Genomic DNA, 19,631 nt, shown 5'->3' on the forward strand with positions numbered 1-19,631 from the left:
ATTCATTTTAACATGAGAAATGTTTCAGGTTTTCATTTATGTGCAGATACTTCAGATGGTATTTGACATTAAACAAATAATGAATATATTATGACTTTATCGCGATGACGTTACATAAATAATTAATCTTCTTGTGACATTACATTACATAAATAATAAGTGTATTATGACTTTATGGTGACATTAGATAAAAAAAAGACTTTATCGTGACATCACATTAGATAAATAATGACTTTATTATGATTACATCACATACATAATGACTTTATTGTGATATCACATTAAATAATGACTTTATCGTGACATATAAATAATGACTTTATTATGACTTTATCGTGACATCACATTAAATAAATAAAGACTCTATCATGACACCACAATCGTGACATTAAATAAATAATGACTTTATCATGACATTAGATAAATAAAGACTCTATCGTGACATCACATTGAATAAACAATGACTTTATCGTGACATCACATTAAATAAATAATGACTCTATCGTGACATCACATTAAATAAATAATGACTTTATCGTTACATTAAATAAATAAAGACTTTATCGTGACATCACATTACATAAATAATGACTTTATCGTGACATCACATTAAATAAATAAAGCCTCTATCGTGACATCACATTACATAAATAATAACTTTATCGTGACATCACATTACATAAATAAAGCCTCTATCGTGACATTACATTACATAAATAAAGCCTCTATCGTGACATCACATTACATAAACAATGGGCGCCCTGGTCTCAGTATGAGCCGCGGTGATTGGTGGAGGGGGCGGGAGCTGGCGGAGCAGTCACTCCCATCCAGCAGCGGTGTGTCCGGGCAGCGGAGGACGGAGGGAGCCATTCATTCTTCTGTCGTCCCGGAGAAAACGTGGAGGATGAAGCAGAGACTCTGAAGGAGCAGAACAATAAAACCCGGAATAAACCCGACAGCAGAAGTTCAGAGAAGAATCCAGAAGATCCGTCAACTTTGTGGATTTCCAGACGCGTCGCTGCAGAAATCTGAGCCAGCAGGAGCCGGACTGTGAGTATCTGCTGCTGGAGACAAAAACTCCGCTTTACTCCACTTTTCTACAACAACACAGAGATTATGTGACTGGAGGCTCCTCAGAGACTCTCCGACTCCTTCACTGAGACTTTCTGACGACTCTTTCCAGGTGTGTGGGTGTGTTGGCTCTCGGAGCTGTGCGGGGAAACTCGTGGCAGGAAAGCCGAGCAGACTGATGCTTTTCAGGGCAGAGCAGCTCAGCCTGAGCCCGATGTGAGCTCCATTATCAGCCGTCTCCTCCATCTGCATCAGGCTTCACCAGGAGGACAGTGGACAGGGACAGATGTTAGAACAGAGGTGTTTATTTAAGCTGGACTCAGGTCAGAAATACAGAAATATTCAATTTGAGGGAAGTAAAAGTGATTTTTATTAAGTTTGAGAGGCAAAATCAAGACGATGATTGGATTACTTTGTCAAAAATGACTTTAGTCCATGAAAGTAGTTGTTTATAATCTGTCTGTAAATGGTGGTAAAGGTTCCTAATTTCTCTAAAACTCAAGATAATGTTTGCAAAAGTCTTGTTTCTGTCAAACCTGCAGTCCAAAACTCAAATATGTTGAGTTAGATGTCCATTAGGACAACATGAGGAGCTGGAACTTAATCTATTCTTGTGAAATGACTCAAATAGATTTTCTGTCAGTTGACAAATCATTTAAACAAGACAGTGTTTGGATTATTGACTGAAAGACTACTTCAATCTGTCAAAATCTGTCAGAAAATGGTGACAAAGGTTCCTAATTTCTCAAGATAATGTTTGCTAAAGTCTGACCAACAGTCTGAAACTCAAATATATTGAGTTTACTGTCAAATGAGACAACATGAGGATCTGGAACAAGGTTTACTAACTCAAAAATGACTTTAATCTTCTTATCTAATCAAAATCTGACAGAAAACGTTGCCCAGGTCCATCCTACATTCTCCAAAGCTCAAGATAATACTTGCCAAAGTCTTGTTTTTGTCCAACCAACAGTCCAAAACCCAAATATATTGAGTTTACAGTCAAATAGGAGCCGGGTGGCTGTGTTTATTGTTGTAAAATGAGTAAAAATGATCATTTTCTGTTTGCATTATGACTCAAAAATGACTTTAATCTATCAAAATCTGACAGAAAACGTTGTTCTGATTTCTCCAAAGCTCAAGATAATGTTTGTTTTGTCCGATCTGCAGTCCGAAGCTTAAATATATTGAGTTTACCATCAAATACGACGACATGAGGAGTCAGAACTTTCTATTTGTTCTTGTTAAACGACTCAAACACATTTTCATCAGTTCAGTCTCAACTCCACGAACAACCAGTTTGATTTTCTATGACAGCGTCATCGACCCGAACACCTGATCCTGTGGACGGGTTGAAGGTGTGAGTGTGTTGTTCTGACACAGATTCTCGTCTTGTTGTTTCAACAGTAAACCTGAGAACTGGTCTCACCTGTGGGTCTGTTTGTGTGTCAACACCTTTTTATATGTGAGGTCGTTGGATCTCAGTGTAACTGAAGTCAGGTACGCTGCCGTAGACTTCACATGAGGACGCCCTGCTTTGCGTTTTATCCACGTGTTTCCCCACAAGCGGTGATTTTTTTTCTTTTTCCACGTGTGATGCTCTTTATTGCAGTGTTGTAATAGACGCAGTGTTTTTGTTCCAAACCTCATCATTGTGGTAGGAAAGATCAGAGCCATATGTTTTCTGTTTCCACGTGGAATTTGCTCTCTCTGCTAATAGATTAACACTATGGAGCTGAAGTTTGTAGTGTTGTGCAGAATAGGGCTGCAACCAACTGAGTGTTTTCTTTACCCACTGGCGATTCATTTGTCAGACAATGGTGAAATGTAGATCAGTGTTTGTCCTCAGATGTCTTGTTTTGTCCACAACTCAAACATACTCAGTTTACGCTCATAGACGAGGAAAGAAACCAGAAAATATTCACATTTAACGAGCTGGAATCTGATAATTTAGACTTTTTTGTCCTAAAAAAGCCTGATGTAATGAGAATACTGACTTTTACTCAAAGCGATGAATCTAAAGAATAGTTGGCAATTAATTGAATTGTTTACCCTCGTGTCTGTAGCCTATGCTTATTATGAAGCTAGAGCCAGCCGGCAGCTAGCTTAGCTTAACAGCTAGCCATGGCTGTGTACGAAGGTAAAAAAGAAGTAATACCACTGCTAAAGCTTGGTAATTAATGTGATGTGCTTTGTTTGTAAAGTCAAAAGCCATGCTAGCTGTTTTCTTCCTGTTTCCATCTAGCCAGAAAGCTAAGCTAACTGCCAGCTAAGCCTTAACAGAAACACTAATAAGCTTATTACCCCCCAAAAACCCAAACTACTCCTTCAATAAAAAGTCAGTTAAGTGAAAAATGTAGCAATATGTAATGAGAATGAGAACAAAGCGATAAATTGATTATCAAAGCAGTTTAATTTAACATCTATTCATCGCTGCTCTTGTGCTAAATCGCTGTAGTTGAATGTATTGTTGTCACTTTATTAGCAGCTGTGTGTGCAGCCGCAGTGTGATCTCACTCCTGAGTCTATATTCTGTAATTATCTTGAGCCGTGTCTTTGTAATTTCTCTTTTTTTAAGTGCACGTAACTGAGCTTCAGATGTTTAATGATGCTGAGGTCATCACTGAATGAGTGACTAGCCTTTAAAGATGGCGGTCGGTTGGATTGGTCAGGGATTGCCGGTGGTTTGAGCTGATGTGCCAGTGCACGTGGTCCCTCAGGGCTCCGTGTTTGGCCCATTAAAAAAAAAAAAAAGCCTTTGGTTCATTCATTACGACCCTGCAGAAAAACTCCTTTAGGCCACAAGGAAAGCAAAAATACATGCGCTTCTCTCTCCTTGGCAGCCTGGCAGCGCAGATGCTTTGGAAAACTTCTTTTATGTTTTTTTTTTCATCTCCTTTCCAAAACAGAAACTTTCAAAGCATGGAAAAATCACCAGCCTCCTCCTTCCTGCCGGTGCAGAGGATGCAGTTGGTGATGCTTCTAATGCACGTTACAGAAAATAAAACAAAAGTTCATGCAGACCACATCATCGGCCTCTCGTGCTCTCTCCAGCTTCGATGGCTTTGCTTTTGTCATTAATCCAGGATGCTGGCTGCAGTTTATGGGCTCGGTCGGTATATTTCTCCTGGAATGAGGATTATTTTCTGTGGATGAGTTGATCTACATCCTCTCGAAGCATTCGGATCCTAAATAAACACTTAACTTTTACGCGTCTGTGAGTGTAAATATCTCTGCTGATGGAAATCAGACCTGAGCACTATCAGTGTGTGTCTGAAACCAGAGCCAGGATCGTGGTGTCACCGTGACCAGAGTGTGAAATCAGCTAAATGACCGGCTGCTCCTGGGTCAGAGGTTAAACCAGATGACTCCGGCCGGCTGGGACTAACATCTGGAATACAGTTTGTAGCAGCAGAAGCCCGGCTGTGGATGTTGTCCTCTGTAGATAACAAGGCTGGTTTATTTGTGCTCTACTTCCTCAGACTACTGTAATTGTTGCACTTGTACGTGGAGTTAGTTCCCAACAACATCTGGTTTTAACAATCAGCGCTTTACTTGGTCATTCTTCCACCTCACAGTATTATTCTGGTGCTCAGTGAGTCTCAATAAAACTTTCAACAGGAGCATCCAGGAAGCGCTCTAATCAAACCAACACATCACAGAGGTGGTTTTTAATACGCGTCTCGCTGCCTTAAACTTTGTTTATTTGGCTGTAAAATTGACGTAATGCGAAAGAAGACAGTCTTAAAACTCAGACAAATCTAAACTGGGGCACATTACGTTATTAGGTTTTTCCACCCGAGCTTCTAGAAGGAGTATTTCTGAGTGGATTACAGCAGCGCCGTGTCCGAGTTTATTTCTTTTTTAATACAGGCGGTTCAGAGACGGGCTGTTTCACTGCGACTGGAAAAGTCTGTGTCACGGTCTGCACATACAGAGGACGAGAGGCATTTTCTAACTGCTGTGTGTCTTCTGAACGTAACGTATGAAGCCAGCTGCAGACTGCCTCTGCTGTCTCATTGCAGTGGTAAGCTATCATTAAAGTTAAGCTAACAGCCTAAACTTTTCATGTTTTGACTCAGAAATGCGTCCAGTACTACTCAGAGGTTTTGGTGTTGTAGTAAAGACACGAACACAAAAGCAGGTTTTAAAAAGTTATTAAACTACTTCCATTAAAAGTAGCTTGAATTTCAAATAAAAATGGCGAGTATATCATGAATACTGTCGCGTTTTACCTCGTTTAGATGATCACATAATATCTACCAGCAAATACATCTGTGGACAAGCTCCTGTTCTCACAGTGGATGGTTTATTAAGTTGTTTTGCATTTAACAATAAACAGAAAATCATTGATTATGACTTTATTGTATGTGACTGTAACTTATCGAACGTACCCATGTGACTGTAGTTATGTCAGTTTTGGTAACTTTTCGATCAGCCTCTTCTCTTCACCTTAACTTCTGTTTGACGTACAGTTAGAGAGCTCAAACCACACCAGGTGAAGCGTGACAGTGTCCAGCAGCCTCTCCGTGACCTCCTGACTCTCCCAGCCCTCCACAGCCCTCTGAATGATCCTCCTCTACGTGTCTTCGCTGTGGGCAGTCATGCACGCTGATTAGATTAGGCAGCGTGGAGCTGATCACCCTCCTCTCCCCTCTCTTTTCATCCCTCCCCTGGTCTCTCTATTTTCTCCGGCTCTCTCCGTCTCCGGAGCCCCCCGTGGCTCCCGGGGATGAGCCTCTCCTGGGGGTACATCTGCCTCCAGCAGCTCTACGGCCGGCTGTTTACTGGGAAACCAGCAGGGTGGGGTCCTCACAATAACAAAGGCCTCACCCTACACTTGTCCTCTCTATCAATTGAAATGTGACTGTAGGCTTGTGTGGAGAGAAAGAGGGTGGATGACTTGTGGAGGGCAGACGGGGGGGCAGGACCCTCCTGTCGGGTGAAATGAGGAGAGTGGGTTTTGTTCCTTTGTGGCGAGCTGGGGGTCGGTCTCAGGGGGCTGCACGGCAGACGGACGGTGGGTTTTGCAGCTGCATGGCCTCCGGCACTTATCTCGTCCCTGAGCAACTGCAGGCTCATTAAACTCTGCCGGGTGTGTTCAACATTCACTTCACTTGATGTCTCTTTGTCAGCGCTGCCTCTCCTGTATCCTGTGTTTTTGTACCAGCTGGCGTTGTGTCTGAGCCGTTTGAATATGATTGAGCTGGAGTCGCTCAGAGACTCGGCCTCACAGCTGTATGATAATGTTGACCCGCCACAATAGGCAGCCTGTGTGTGATGTGCGATAAGGCTGTATCATATGTTCAGTCTGTCTTTAGGTCACGGAAAAGGCTTTGAGCCGTGCGAACGAGATTACAAGAGGATTGTACTTTGTGTTTGTGTCACCGCTCAAAGTCTTCATGTGCTTTCAGGTTTCAGTTCATTGCAGACAAAGAAAACAATGACTAGAAAGAAACAGAGTCTATGAATGTATTACCTTTTCAAACAAGGCTGCAAGTGATTATTATTGTCAGTTTCTGTGTAACGGATATACGTCACGCGATATTGTACAAGTGGAAAATCGTCCAAAACCAAATGCTGTTCAACTTAAAGTGACACGAAACAGAGAAAAACAGTAAATTCTCACATTTAAGATGCTAAAAGCTGCAAATATTCAGCATTTTGTTTTATAAATTACTTAAACCACCCAAAAATAGTTTGGATAGGCAATAAAAGTCAAATGAAATGCGTCGCATTATCTTTGGGGAAATAAAAACTCAGATATTTCAAAGAATAAAGAATCAACTGAAACACTAAAATATAAAAACTCATTTAGTAACTAAGAGTAGTGTAAATGAATAAAGCTGGAGCATGTGTCTATGTTTCTTCTTTTGTGTCTTCTGGCCTAAAATCCACAAATGACCAACAACATCCTCATTTGGTGGAAAATCATTATCTGTAGTTTCATTTTGAGTCGAGCTCCATTCATTTAAAAGATCCCCCGATCAGCTTCGTCCTACTTTCCAGGTTTCCGACTGAGCCGTTTCACTTTGCCTCACTTTTCCTGCGACATCCTGCAGCCGGTCTGAGCCCACGCTGCTCCTCGTGTTTGGGTCCCGGTTTCAACAGCACCATGGAAACCCTGCTTTGGTTTGGGCTGGCAGGCTGTCACCGGTCATTATCACCACTGTACCCCCAGAGCACAGCAGCAGGACCGCCGGCTGTAACCCTCTGTCTGTCTCAGCATCACGCCTTGGCGGACCTAGTTTTAATGGAGGTGACTCATATGAAATCTAAGGCAGGTCACTGGTTTGACCTGATCCTGCTCACATTACCAACTGTATTCACTGTAGTTCACTGTTTGTCCCACTTTGTAACTGTAGCTGTGCTGTCAGGCTCTCATTTCTCCACCAGTTAGCACTTTACAAACGTAATGGTGATTTTTGAGGAATGTGTCCTTGATTTCAGACAGTTGTATTCACTAAAGGGTTTGAGCGGAACATTTTGGGCTGTTAAGTTTTAAACGTTTGTGTAATATTTGGTGTAAAACTACGTAAAGTCTTCTGACTGAACGTCTCCACTAAAGTTGACTGGTCACCGGGCAGAGGTCCGCCTAATGATCTGTGCAGCTGTGATTTGATTTGTAGGGTGAGGACTCTGCAGGTGAGGGTGACGACTCCACTGGACTGGGATGGGATAATGTTACAGGACCTGTGGGACCACACAGGCTTCAGGACCTGTGTTAAGATCTTTTTCCTGTTGTTTCAAGGGTGAAATTACAGATTTCATGCGACAAGAAAGACGCAGTCAGGCTTGATTCTCCGCTGTGACTTGAAACGATATCAGACAATGCTCCGGTTAGTAGACCACGCTGATAAGAGCAGGCTTAATTGAATTTAACCGGAATTTGCCAGGCTGGTTTTCCCAGCCACAGGCTTGTCAACAGATGCATCCTGTTTGATACGATCTCAGGTATGACCAGCAGCGACCTGGCTCTGGTTAAATAAACACTGACACAGTTTTAGCTTCAGCGCAGAGTCACCTCATCTCTCCTTGAAATAAATGTACACAGCCAGAAAAGCATCTCTGCAACAATAGCTCACTGCAGTTGTCTCAAGTTTTAAATTCTTGACCTTTGCTCTGACTCGTCCAAAGTCGGCCTTTATATGGAGAAAAAAAAGAAAGCGGGCAATGAGGCATTTCTTTGTTTGCTGTTGTCTTTCGGGCCGGCCCTCCACAGCTAAGTGGTGTTTGCTGTCTGAAGAGAGCAGAGATTACGCTGTCCGTCGCTGCAGGGAGGGACGAGTAAACACAGGCGCAAGAAAAGTGAATCATAGAGCGAAGTAATGATAGTGTGGGGAGACACAGAGCAGGCATAAAGGAAAACAAGTTTAAAAAAGGAGGAGGGAGAAAGAGAAGGTAAGTCTTTTGTTTCACAATTAAGTGGAGCGGCCGAGGTCAGACATCTGTGATCCATCTCCAGGAGCAGCCGTCTGGAGCTGCCTCTGTACCCTCTCTGCCTCGGCCCCCCTCCTTCCAGCGTCGTGACTTCCCTTTGACAACCCCGCTGCCCCGCAGATCGCTTCCTCTGAGGGGCACCGCTTTCTTTAATAGCTGCCTCTGACCTCCATCCATTATTCTGTCCATCTGTATAAAATTTACTTTGTTCAGTCAACACGAGATCGCTCTAATATGGATTTAAAAACGCATATTTCTTCGTCTGCTTTGCTTTTCTTTCCGCACTAAGATGACATTTTTATAAACCTTGTCTCACATGTTAGTGTCGTTGGGGATAACGGAGGTTTTCCAGTGTCCGTACAATAGTGTGTAACTAAAGTGGGCCTGTAAAGACGGACTAGTGAGCAGATGAGTCTGTGTGTTCGGTGTAGTGTAGCTCTGGTTCTGCCTGTTTTACTTTGGTTCTGATGGCAGTTTATGAGCTGTAGCTTCCCAGTAAACACACCGACCTCTTCAGCCTCCTTCCTGGTCTCCTGCTGCTCCTCTCGGTGTCACTCGTCCTCTGGAGCTGGTCTTCACTGCCAGAGTGTCTCTGAGCTGCAGCTGAGACAGCCGAAGAGGTCGGTGTGTTTACCGGGGAAACTACAGCTCACAGTCTGCTGCATCAGCTCTGCTGCTGGCTGTTTTACAAACCAACTGCAGGAAAACCACAAGCAGAGTGATGATGTTTAACGTCCCCGACAACCTCTGTAGTCTCATTCAGATGCCTGTTAGCAACCGCCATTTTTAATACACAGAATGCACATGTAATGATGTATTTTATGTCGCAGAACAAAATGTGTTAATATCTTCAGCCTGTGGTAACCACACACCTTATAGCAACTGGTGAACCATATCTTTGTAATACGCTCACAGTTTGGTTAGGTTGAGGTCAGAAAACTACTTGGTTATATTTAGGAAAACATTGTGGTTTTGGTTTAAATAGCTATGTTACGTACGTAACTTATGTTGCGTTGATTGTGATGTAACTTTGCTACAATAGTAAGTTAAAACTGTCACAAACATTGGTCTCTCGGATTAAAGTCCTGTGCTTGTTCAACCGAACCAGCCACCCAGTCCTCCTCCCTATGCCGACTTTGTCGCTCTTTAAGGTTATAACGTCACCTGACTTCCTCCTTTGCTTCCTTAATAATTACTACGGGCACTAGAGGTCGCCGCCTAACAAGAAACATAAATAGTTGTCATAACAAGCTGCTTCCACAGTCGACCTTTAAGGTTGGACTGTACATTTTAACGTGACTGAATTAATGTTACTTTGATTCCTGATCACCTTTAATCAATAAGGTCTATATCCACCAGTCGGTCCAGCAGGTCAGACCTCCCTGTCAGTGGTTTACATTTGAACTACTCTCCACTGAAGAACTATTGTCTGTAAAACCTGCTGACAGACAGTGAGCTGTGTGGACTGTACAGAGTAACATGAGCACTGTTTCTAACAAAGCTTGTTGTTGAATATTTTCTAAATGTTTCTTGCTGAGGAGGCAGAAATGTCGGGGGTGGATGTTTGTGTCTGTGTCGCTTGATACCACAAAAACTAAATGAGAGAAAATGTTTGTATTTCTGGTCAACTGACCTTTTTAAAGGTACGTCCGAAACCACAAAGTGTCGACTGAACGCTGTCAACACCTGAACAGTATTTTAAGCTCGTATCCACTTCAGAGTTGACGTAGCTCAGTTCAGGCAGTTTAACGGCAGTCATGCACTTCCCTCATCACGTAAACACTTACCTGATCTTATCTTCCCCTCTTCTCTGGACGGTTAGGCACGTTAAAGAAGCCGTTATGGCCTCGCTGCTGCAGAGCCGTTAGATTCCTGCAGGCCAACAGCCGGTGACGCTGAGAGGGACTCTTTATCGCTGCGGGTTCACGGGTTCAGAGGCTAGACGGGGGAAGATGATGCCTCTTCGTCTCTCAGACATGATAACACAATTTGGCGAACATTAGCGAGGCTGCAGCACATAAAGGAGGGGGATGTGTGTGTGTGTGTGTGTGTGTGTGTGTGTCAGCTCACGTGAAGCCCCTTTGCTCATTATGTCTGTCATCATGTCTGGGAGAGATTTGGCTAACATCCAGTCCAGAGAAATTACCCTCTCGTCCACAATGAAGGGCAGTTAATACACCTGTGTGTTATCATATGTGAAGACGTCAGTGATGACGTCACCACGTCTGAACGCAGAAGAGTTAAAGTCGCCCGACAGTCGTTATTTTTTATCTCTTCTTCCTCTTTTGATTTTCCACTTAATAAGAATGATAAACCAGCCTCACTGCAGCATCTGTTGTGTTTAACAGACTAATCACTGCTCGCTGATGTCATCTCTGTGTGCTGTGTGTGCGGTCTGTGGTTTACAGGCAGGACACACACACACACACACACACACACACACACATGTAAGCACACACTCACACACACAAGAGGAAATTGGATAGAGTGTGGATAATCATTGCATTAGTGCAGAGTGTGCAATCAGTGTGCGCCTGAGGGAGTAAAACACACCTTGTGTTTTTACTTTACGGTCCTTTTGTGATGGCTCGAGCTGCAGTGTTAAGTGTTTTTTGTGCAAGTGAAGACGGGTTGTGTGTTTGTGTCGAAGGGAATTAGCGACTAACTGAGGAGACAGAGCTGGATGTTAGTGGTATGATGTCATCAGAAAGGGACATAATGTCACTGAGGATCGATTTTCATCCACAGATAATCATTTTAAAGAACCCTGAACGCCACCGAGAATTTTAGTATTTACAACATTTAATGAGGTAATAATACAAACGTTGTTCCATCAGTGAATAAACAAGCTGCTCTCAGAGGGAAATCAGGTCCCAGAACACTGTTCAAAGCTAGAAAGGTGGCAGGGTCCGCCACATATAAACACAGTAAAACAGTATAAATTGTGTTGCCCTTTAAGGTCAGTTTGTTTATTCAGTCATGAAAACAAAGAGAGTTTGATTAGTAGTCAGTGAAGATCTTTCTCTTCTCATTAACCATCTACAGACTGCACCTTTAAAGAGGAAGCTGACTGGAAACACAGAGAGGGGAAACACCCCTCCACATAAATCCAAATCTTTGCTAGACTCTTTATTGTGAAGCAGCATTGTTTCTGCGTCTCAGTCGGCATCAACAGACAAACTCACACCCGAACCCGAGGCGGAAGCTGCTCAGGCTCCGGCATCCCGACAGTTTCCCTCTTCTCTTTGAAGAGCTGCTGGCAGAGCGTTCAAAGCTCCTCCGTCTCCACGCTGGCTCCTAAAATAATGTGTGCTAAATGTAATACAGCTGCCCAGCTGAGCGGCAACAGACAATACTCATTATTCTCCAGAACAATAATTGCTTTTATTTATGCGTTTTTATGCCTCACCATTATTCTGCACATTCCTTTCATTCTACGCGACAGAGCCTCGTCTCATCACCGACTGCTGCTCGTTTTTAATTCAACAGGACTGAGAGATATCGTCCCACATGAACCAAACTGGATCCACCGAGCTGCCACCGAGCGGTTTCTGTGGTGCTGATGCAGCAACAGTTTCCTTCTCCTATAAAAATGTTCCAGTGACACACACACACACACACACACACACACACACACACACAGCTGAGCACAATGATGAGGTCATCGTTGGTCACGTCTGTTTTGTATTGTATCAGACAGCAGCTGCGACGCTCATTCACTTACAGTCTTATTGACACGTTCAGTACAGTACGTATTGTGTTTCTGTGCGCTCCAGAGACAGATGTTCCCTCCTGATCCACATCCGTTAATCACTTCAACATGTTGTGTTTGACCTCTGGGATCAGACAGGTGAGGTCAGGAGACGATCTGTTTTTTGTGCTCTTTAAATGTTTGCTCAGGACTCTGAATCACTTGTTGAACAGTTAGTTGAAGCATCAGTGATTAGTGTTGCAGAGAGTTGGTGGATGGAGCTGCCTGCTAACACCTGTGTTGTGTGTGTGTGTGTGTGTGTGTGTGTGTGTGTGTGTGTGTGTGTGTGTGTGTGTGTTAGCCGGAGGGTCGGAGCTCCTGAGCTGGTTATTTTAATGAGAGCGTCTCTCTGCTCGGCCTCACATGCCTCTCATTACTGCCCGAAGAGAAGAAGAGGAGAGAGGAATGAATGCTGAATGTTAAACAGATGCAGAGGCCGAGGAGGACGATTCGTTTTGTCTTTCCTTGCTGCCAGATGTAAATGTTAGTGCTCCGTGTGTCACAGCCTCCAGAGAACCGACCTTTGATTTACACTTTACACTTTCACTGAACATACTCTGACATATTGGGAAAGTTTTTTGCTGAGATTAGAGGACTGATATCACCCTCACGTGTCTGTAACATCTGAAGCTACAGGAGCTGTTAATGTTTACATCAAACACGACCTCTCGTCTACGAGTAGATGCACGTTTCCTTTTGCGCGATGATACGAAAAAGAAAGTAGTTCCTCCATGAAACTGCTCACAACACAAGCCACAAGATTTCTGCACAGAGACGTTGCTGTCGAGTTATTCACATGTATTTTTGTTGGCGCTTTGAGCACCACAACACCATCTAGTTCAGTTATATTCAAGAGAAGACAGAGATCTCTACAGCTCACACCAAAACAGTCCAGATGGATGAATATGAAAGCTAATAAGTGTAGTTCCCAAACGCTGAACAGTTGACAGCCCACATACTTCCCCTTCCAGCTCTCCTGTTCCCAAAGCCCTTAAATACTTTAAGAAAGAGCCTTTTGTGGTGGGGCAGCAGACATCCCCCAGCCCCACATAATAACCTGCCCCCAGCTGTGGAAGGGTTCAGCAGCTCAGCCCCAAACAGCAGCTTCTCACACCGTCTTAACCAGGAGGTTTCCCGAGTTTCACGCCTGCACGGGCTGGATTGTGCCGCTTAGGGAAAATCCCCTCAATTTGTGTATCCACTTCTGTAATTGGAAAATGTCCGACAAGAATTGTTTACACTGCAGAGCGTCGGTGTGAGGACGGACTGTGCTGCTGTCGTGTTGTTTTATTCACTCACATGTCACAGGCTGGTTGTTCCTGCTCTTATCTCTGTTTTTAATGAATTTAACGGAATTTAAGTGTAAAATTGAGGTTCCTGTTTTCATCAGATCACAGCGTGAGAAAATGAGTCAGGTGTGAAAGATTGTGATAACTGTCAGGTCTTAATCCTCCAAAAATACGAAGTTGTGATTGTTTTATTGGCTGAAAGAGCATCGATGCAGTGTGGCTGGTATGCTGTTTATTAGTGTGGTGATCCCAGTGAAGCTGCCGTGTGTTGTTTCAACATTATTCCAGAGTTTTTGTGGCAAAACGCTGCTTGTTTTTCCACTGTTCATAAACCCTGATTTCACCTTATTTGATTATCTTACATTTCCTTATCAGAGTTTCACTTTACACAAAAACAAAGCTGGTGTTTCGACAGACCTGGAGGCCGCCGTGTCCACGCCTGACGTCAGTGTTTGGATTGTGGGTGTTTCAGGCGGAGCGAGGTGTGTGTTGCTGCCGTGTGTAGATTCGATAAGGGATTTGTCGGGAACCTAAACCAGCACCAGGTACTGGAGAGAGGACTGGTGTCGACCTCCTGAGGACACTCTAGTGATCACTCCCAAGTCCATCGATAGCTTCAGAGCATTGTCAGCCACAGACACCGTGTCCTTCACTGTCACATCATCCATCTATCAGCACAAACTCCACCTTTAACTTCCTCTTGAGATAAATATCATCTGCTCCGTTTCTCCCACAGCAGTTAGTGGAAAGCTCTGCAATCCTGTTAACGTTGTGACTATTGAGCTGACGGTTAGCTGAGCTGAGTGCTGCTCTCCGGACAGAATCCATTAAAAAGCCTCGACAGAGCCGAGGAAAAGGGACGAGAGTCGGCCATTAGTTAATTATTTACATCCTGACGTATGTGTGCCGTTAGTGTGAAGAGAGTAACATGAAGCTGTTTGATCAGTCGTCCTCATGAGTTTCTCTGATTAGCCCTAAAAGGGAGCATTGCTTTCCTGCCTCACAGACACTGTGATGGTGAAGATAAAGTATTTGTATTAGTGTTGTTTGTTTGTGCTGTTTACTGTTATTAAAGGGGCCGATCGCCTCCACTGACGTCAGAAGAAATCATTACACTTTTAATGAAATTCAAGATTAAAGTAGCAGTGATTGATTGTTTGAGGGGAAGCTGTAAACAAAACACTGGCATTTTATCACGTCATGAAATTGTTGTGGCGAGCTGCTGATCAAAGATCAGCCCAATAATCATCCGGAGGATCTGTGTTGTTACGACGCTGGAATAAAAAATATTGATCTTCAGTACGACGGGGGAAGTCTGTTCCTATCAACTGAAGCGCTGCCTGTTGGCTCTGAGGAGGATTAGCTTATCTTTCAGAGCTACAGACGGCTGTTGGGTCAACAACAGTTTACTGAGCCGTCGTGTTTAAAGCTTCAGTGATGTTGAAACTGTCACCAACCTCTCCAAACTCTTTATTCAGGTCGGTGTGGGTCCTCGAGGGGCTTTACTGAATGTGTCAACTCGCTGTCAGACAGAAGAGAGAGATCAGCTGGTCCCGGCGTAAACCAGTTTCAGATATTCACAATGTGTCCAATATGTACTCTCCTCTTAGCTCATTTAGTTTGAGGCTTTATATGCAACCCAATCACCAGAATACAAGTTGGCTATTAATGTTTTTACAAACCACGGACATGTTGAAACTTCACATTTCTTTATGTGTCAAATTTACGCTTCTTTCAATTTTCAATTTTAAAACCAGTTGAGAAAAGATCATGTTTCAGCTTAAAACACCTGATTCTGTCGCCACAAACACAGCTGGAAATGTCCTGAGGTTACATCCAGTGGTTTCACACTTACACATGTTAAAACACTGTGGTCTCTTGTGAAAGATATCCAGTGGTTTCATGTTTGCACATGTTGAAATGCTGTGTTCGCTCACTAAAACCATCCAGTGGCTTCACACTGACAAAATGTAAAAGCACCACAGTCCCTCATTAACATGTCCAGTGGCTTCAGGCTCAAACATCTTGCAACTCTGTGGCTCCTCTTGAAAACTATCCAGCGGTTATGAATGTTAAAAACGCTGTCTTGAAAACAGTGGTCTCTGGCCTGGCAGCCATCAGCTGTCACACCACCATCACCTCCAAATGAGGATGTGGTATTCGTGGTAACTCGCAGCACCTTTCTTCACACGGAGCTGATGACTGATCCCACTCGGTGACTCGGTCGACTTATATAACACACAAACAGTGTGTTTTGTTGTGCTGCACATTATGCAACTCGTCCACAGGGACATCGTAGCGTCAGACGAGGGACGCAGACATCAGCGTTTCTCCTTCTTCTCTCTGTTTTTATGAACATGTGAAACAGTTTAAAGGTTTTCTCCAGGTGTTTCTGCTCCTCCGTCTCAGGTTTAGATGGAAAATACCAAACGAGCAAAAAAGAGAAAAAGATGCTCATTCGGTCGCGGAGCCAGCTGCGAGTGAGCTGCAGCTCTCTGGAGACGGTGTGGTTTTGTGCTTTGGACTCATCGCTGCTTTTGTTTCTGCTGTCTCTACAGGTTCAGAGACGACTCTGACATCATCTGGATTCAACTGAAGATTTGTCACGAGAGTCCACGCAGGAGGTTTGTCTTTTAATTTCATCGGTACTGTTCAGTCCAGAATAGATCCTTTTCCTCAGGAGGCCCTTGTGAGTTGTGCAGACTAACCAAACAAACAGAAATGTGGTTTCCTGCTTTTCTTGTTATGATATTATTGGGGTTCCTGGCACCTGTCTGCTACCAGTGGAAACACAAGCTGTTCCCAAGGCCCCTATTGTTCCTGGCAGGTGTTATCTAACACGACCTGGAAACCTTTTCTCTTCTCAGTCGGCTTCTTACTGTGAGCAACTTCTTCCTATTTCTATGTCAACCGAAGCTGACTGACTCACATCAGGCCTGCAACTGATGAATACTTTCATCGTCGATAAATCTGTCAGATATTTTCTTGATTATTTGTTATTTGTTTGGGTTAATTAGAACAATCATTAGTTGGAGCTCTAGTGTATTTGCAGCCTCATGTCGCAGGCGTCATGTGTCTCATTAGTTGGGAATAGTTAGCTAAAGAGTTGTTTTTCCGTCTTTGGAGGTAAAAATATCCAATGATTAACAACAAACAAAAACTGAATCCTTTACAACTGTTACAATGTTCAGTTTGTATATAAGATGTTTTAGAGTTGTTGGTTTAATTTACAGTTCTGATGATTTGTTCCTCATTAACTGGAAGCTGAGTGTGTGTTTTCCACTTTACTACGCTGTGAATCATCTTTCTCTAAATGATCTTCAACAGTTTCAAGTTCACGCTGTATTGTGATTGTCTGCCGCGCTGACGGTGTATTTATCTGAATGAAGGAGGAAGTCGGGGGTGAGCGTGTTTTTCCAATATGGAGGAAAAACAACGCGGGCTGGGAGATAATGAGCGGGACCACCTGTGAAGGTCATTTCAAAGTGGAAAGCCCCCGCTAACACAATAAACAGAAGAACTGTTTGTCACTTCGCTCCTGAAATAGGGCGACCTCATGACAGCGCTCCACTTCCTGTTATCTCACTTTGTCCTCTGGACCGGACAGAATAATAGAAACAGGCTGATAATGAGGCTTCATTTATGAATGAAACCTATAAACTTCAAACACTCTTATTTCCACACAGCGAGTTAAATCCAGGCTGACTTCAGTTGGTCTGACTCTTCTTCTAGTTGATTCTGGTCCATGAAGCTCAGCAGGCTCGGCTAACTGTCAGGCTGAAGGTCTGTGGCCACAACAATCTCTTGACGACCGCTGTACGATGGACGCTGATCCTCTGAGTCTAATCTGTTTGTTTTTTATTTGACATCGGGACATCAGAGCGAGGAGGATGTGGGTGATGAAAAACACATTGAATATTATCGCCTCGGCCAGGAGAAAGAAAAGAGCCACGGTGACGTCACCAGAGCCTTTTTCTGAAAAGTTGAGATTTTCTACTTGAAGTGACGCTGGACGCTGACCTGACCTCTGAGTGTCTGTTCGACCTGACAGACTGCTTATGAATGGCGTACAAACACAGTTATCTTGACTACTTGGACCTGTGTTCAGTCTGGTTGCATGAATTTGAATAAAAAAAACCTCATATGTTTTTGTTTTTCATCTGTTGTTATATAATCTCCTCTCAGCTAATTTCTTCCTGCAATATGAAACATGACAGTTTTTATTTTTCCTGCCATGTCGGCTCTGAGTCAGACCTTCTTCCTGTTGTGTCTGCAGGATGCTGCGCTGGTCTCCAGTCTTCAGATCTAATCTGATATTGACCCTTTTTTGTGAGTTTTTCTTCTTTGACTCTTCAACACTCGTCTCTTTGTTCTGAAGTGAAAGCACTTCTCACTTTACTCCCCCGAAACCAGCCCGACAATAGCAGCACGCTTCTTCATTTCTCAGCCTCCCACCTCTCCTTCGTGTCCTCGGCGTCTCCTTTTCAGTCGGCTTCTCCCCTCATTTGTCTCCATCCCTTGTCTCCTTCCTCCTACACATGCCATTAATGTGGTTTGCCAGCAGCCTTGACAGCGGGGATGATATCACTCGATAGTTTTATTATCTGAAACTGGAGAGGGTCCGGTGCCAGCGTTCCTCAGACATGCTTACTTTTGATTCGGAGCAGGGTATCAGGTTTTAGCTCAGAGTGCCCGACAACAGCTCTGCCCCCGGGGGCGTTTGGATAAAACAGCCAGCCAGGTCTCAGTTTGCAGGGGAGTTTGTGTCGGAGCCACAGGGAAGTTGGGATTAAACTGAGCACAAAACACAGTGAGAACAATGCTTTTAACCCCCCAGAGAAGACGGTCAAATACCATCAGCTCAGCACAGGCGCTGATTTCCTGAGTCTGGCCTGGAAACAGGAGCACGGGGATCTCAAGTGGATGGACTTTCCTCCCGTGACCCCCTGTGTTTATGGTCCCCGGGGCTGTTTGCAGGGCTGAGGTGGGGCTGGAAATGGTTAAGCATAATGGAGACAGTGTTCAGCCTGAGGGCTCCAGACTCTGCAGCTCTGCAGCAGTGGGAAACTGAGGAGAGGTGCTGGGGCTCCTCGGGGCTCCTCGGGGCTCCTCGGTCCATCAACAGTCAGAGGAAGTAGGTGTGAAGAATGTAGCTGTTAACTTCTTTACAGTCAGTTTCACCAGTTTTTCTCATTGAATGTGTGAAGAAAGATAGCAAAAATAATTTGTAGTCAAAAAATTCAAAAACCTGCAAATGTAGAATAACTGGAAGCTGATATTCAGACTTTAAGTTAATAAATCAAGCGCAGCGTTAATGTTTGTTAAAAAGACTTCTAATATGAGGTGAGTCGTTAGAGGGGGGCTGCCTGAACAGGTCAATATGTTTCCAAACTCGAGTTGCAACTAATTATTTTCATTATTGATTAATGTGCTGCTTGTTTTTGTGAGTTCAGACACAAACCTAAAATCTGGCCAGAACAAGCACCTATTCTTTGAATCGTGTTGTTAAGATGGATGATGATACGAGGATCCCTGTGTGACTGAGCCCCATGCTCAGTTTATGAAAAATAATTTATATTTAGTCCATTTGACGTCAAAATCAAACAGCATTTTTCATAATTATATTTTACTTACATTTTTTGGCGGGCCTGGTTAAGTCTGTAAAAGTGAAGTGACTTCTTCAGATGTCTTCTTTAGTCCAACCCGGGACTAACGGGGACGGGTTGGCAGAAGTAATCGATTAATAGACTAATTATGCAGCTCTGTCTCTAACAGAGTAACAGTCTGCAGCCTGATGATGCGTTTCCTTGTGAAAAATTTGATTGAGAGTTTGAGTGGCTTTCTGTTATTGATCTGATTGGTTGAAGTCAGCCTGTGATGGTTAATCCAATCACCTGCCAAGTATTGCCCTTTCACAAACAGATGAATAACAAACCTCTGTAATGCACTAATTTAGTTAAATATGCATTTAAAGAGGAAGAAATGTTCCACAGGAGTTAAGAAGCCTGCAGGGTTCGATGTTTGCACACAACAAACGGCGCTGATTGTTGCTCTGTTGTTATCGCTCTCTGACATCACCG

At 43.6% G+C, this 19,631-nt stretch overlaps 1 protein-coding gene across 1 annotated transcript in view; it reads left to right on the plus strand.

The window, feature by feature from the left end:
* Nucleotides 1–839: 839 nt before the first annotated feature.
* The window catches only part of lhfpl2a (LHFPL tetraspan subfamily member 2a), a 38,138-nt gene continuing 19,346 nt past the window's right edge, over nt 840–19,631 (plus strand). The window contains exons 1-2 of the mRNA XM_084383762.1: nt 840–1,050; nt 16,110–16,175. The gene's annotated coding sequence lies outside the window, so the exon portion shown is untranslated. The remainder of the gene's footprint in view (nt 1,051–16,109; nt 16,176–19,631) is intronic.

This window comes from Pagrus pagrus (assembly GCF_965226575.1).
Source record: "Pagrus pagrus genome assembly, chromosome: 19".
NCBI classification, from domain to species: Eukaryota; Metazoa; Chordata; class Actinopteri; order Spariformes; family Sparidae; genus Pagrus; species Pagrus pagrus.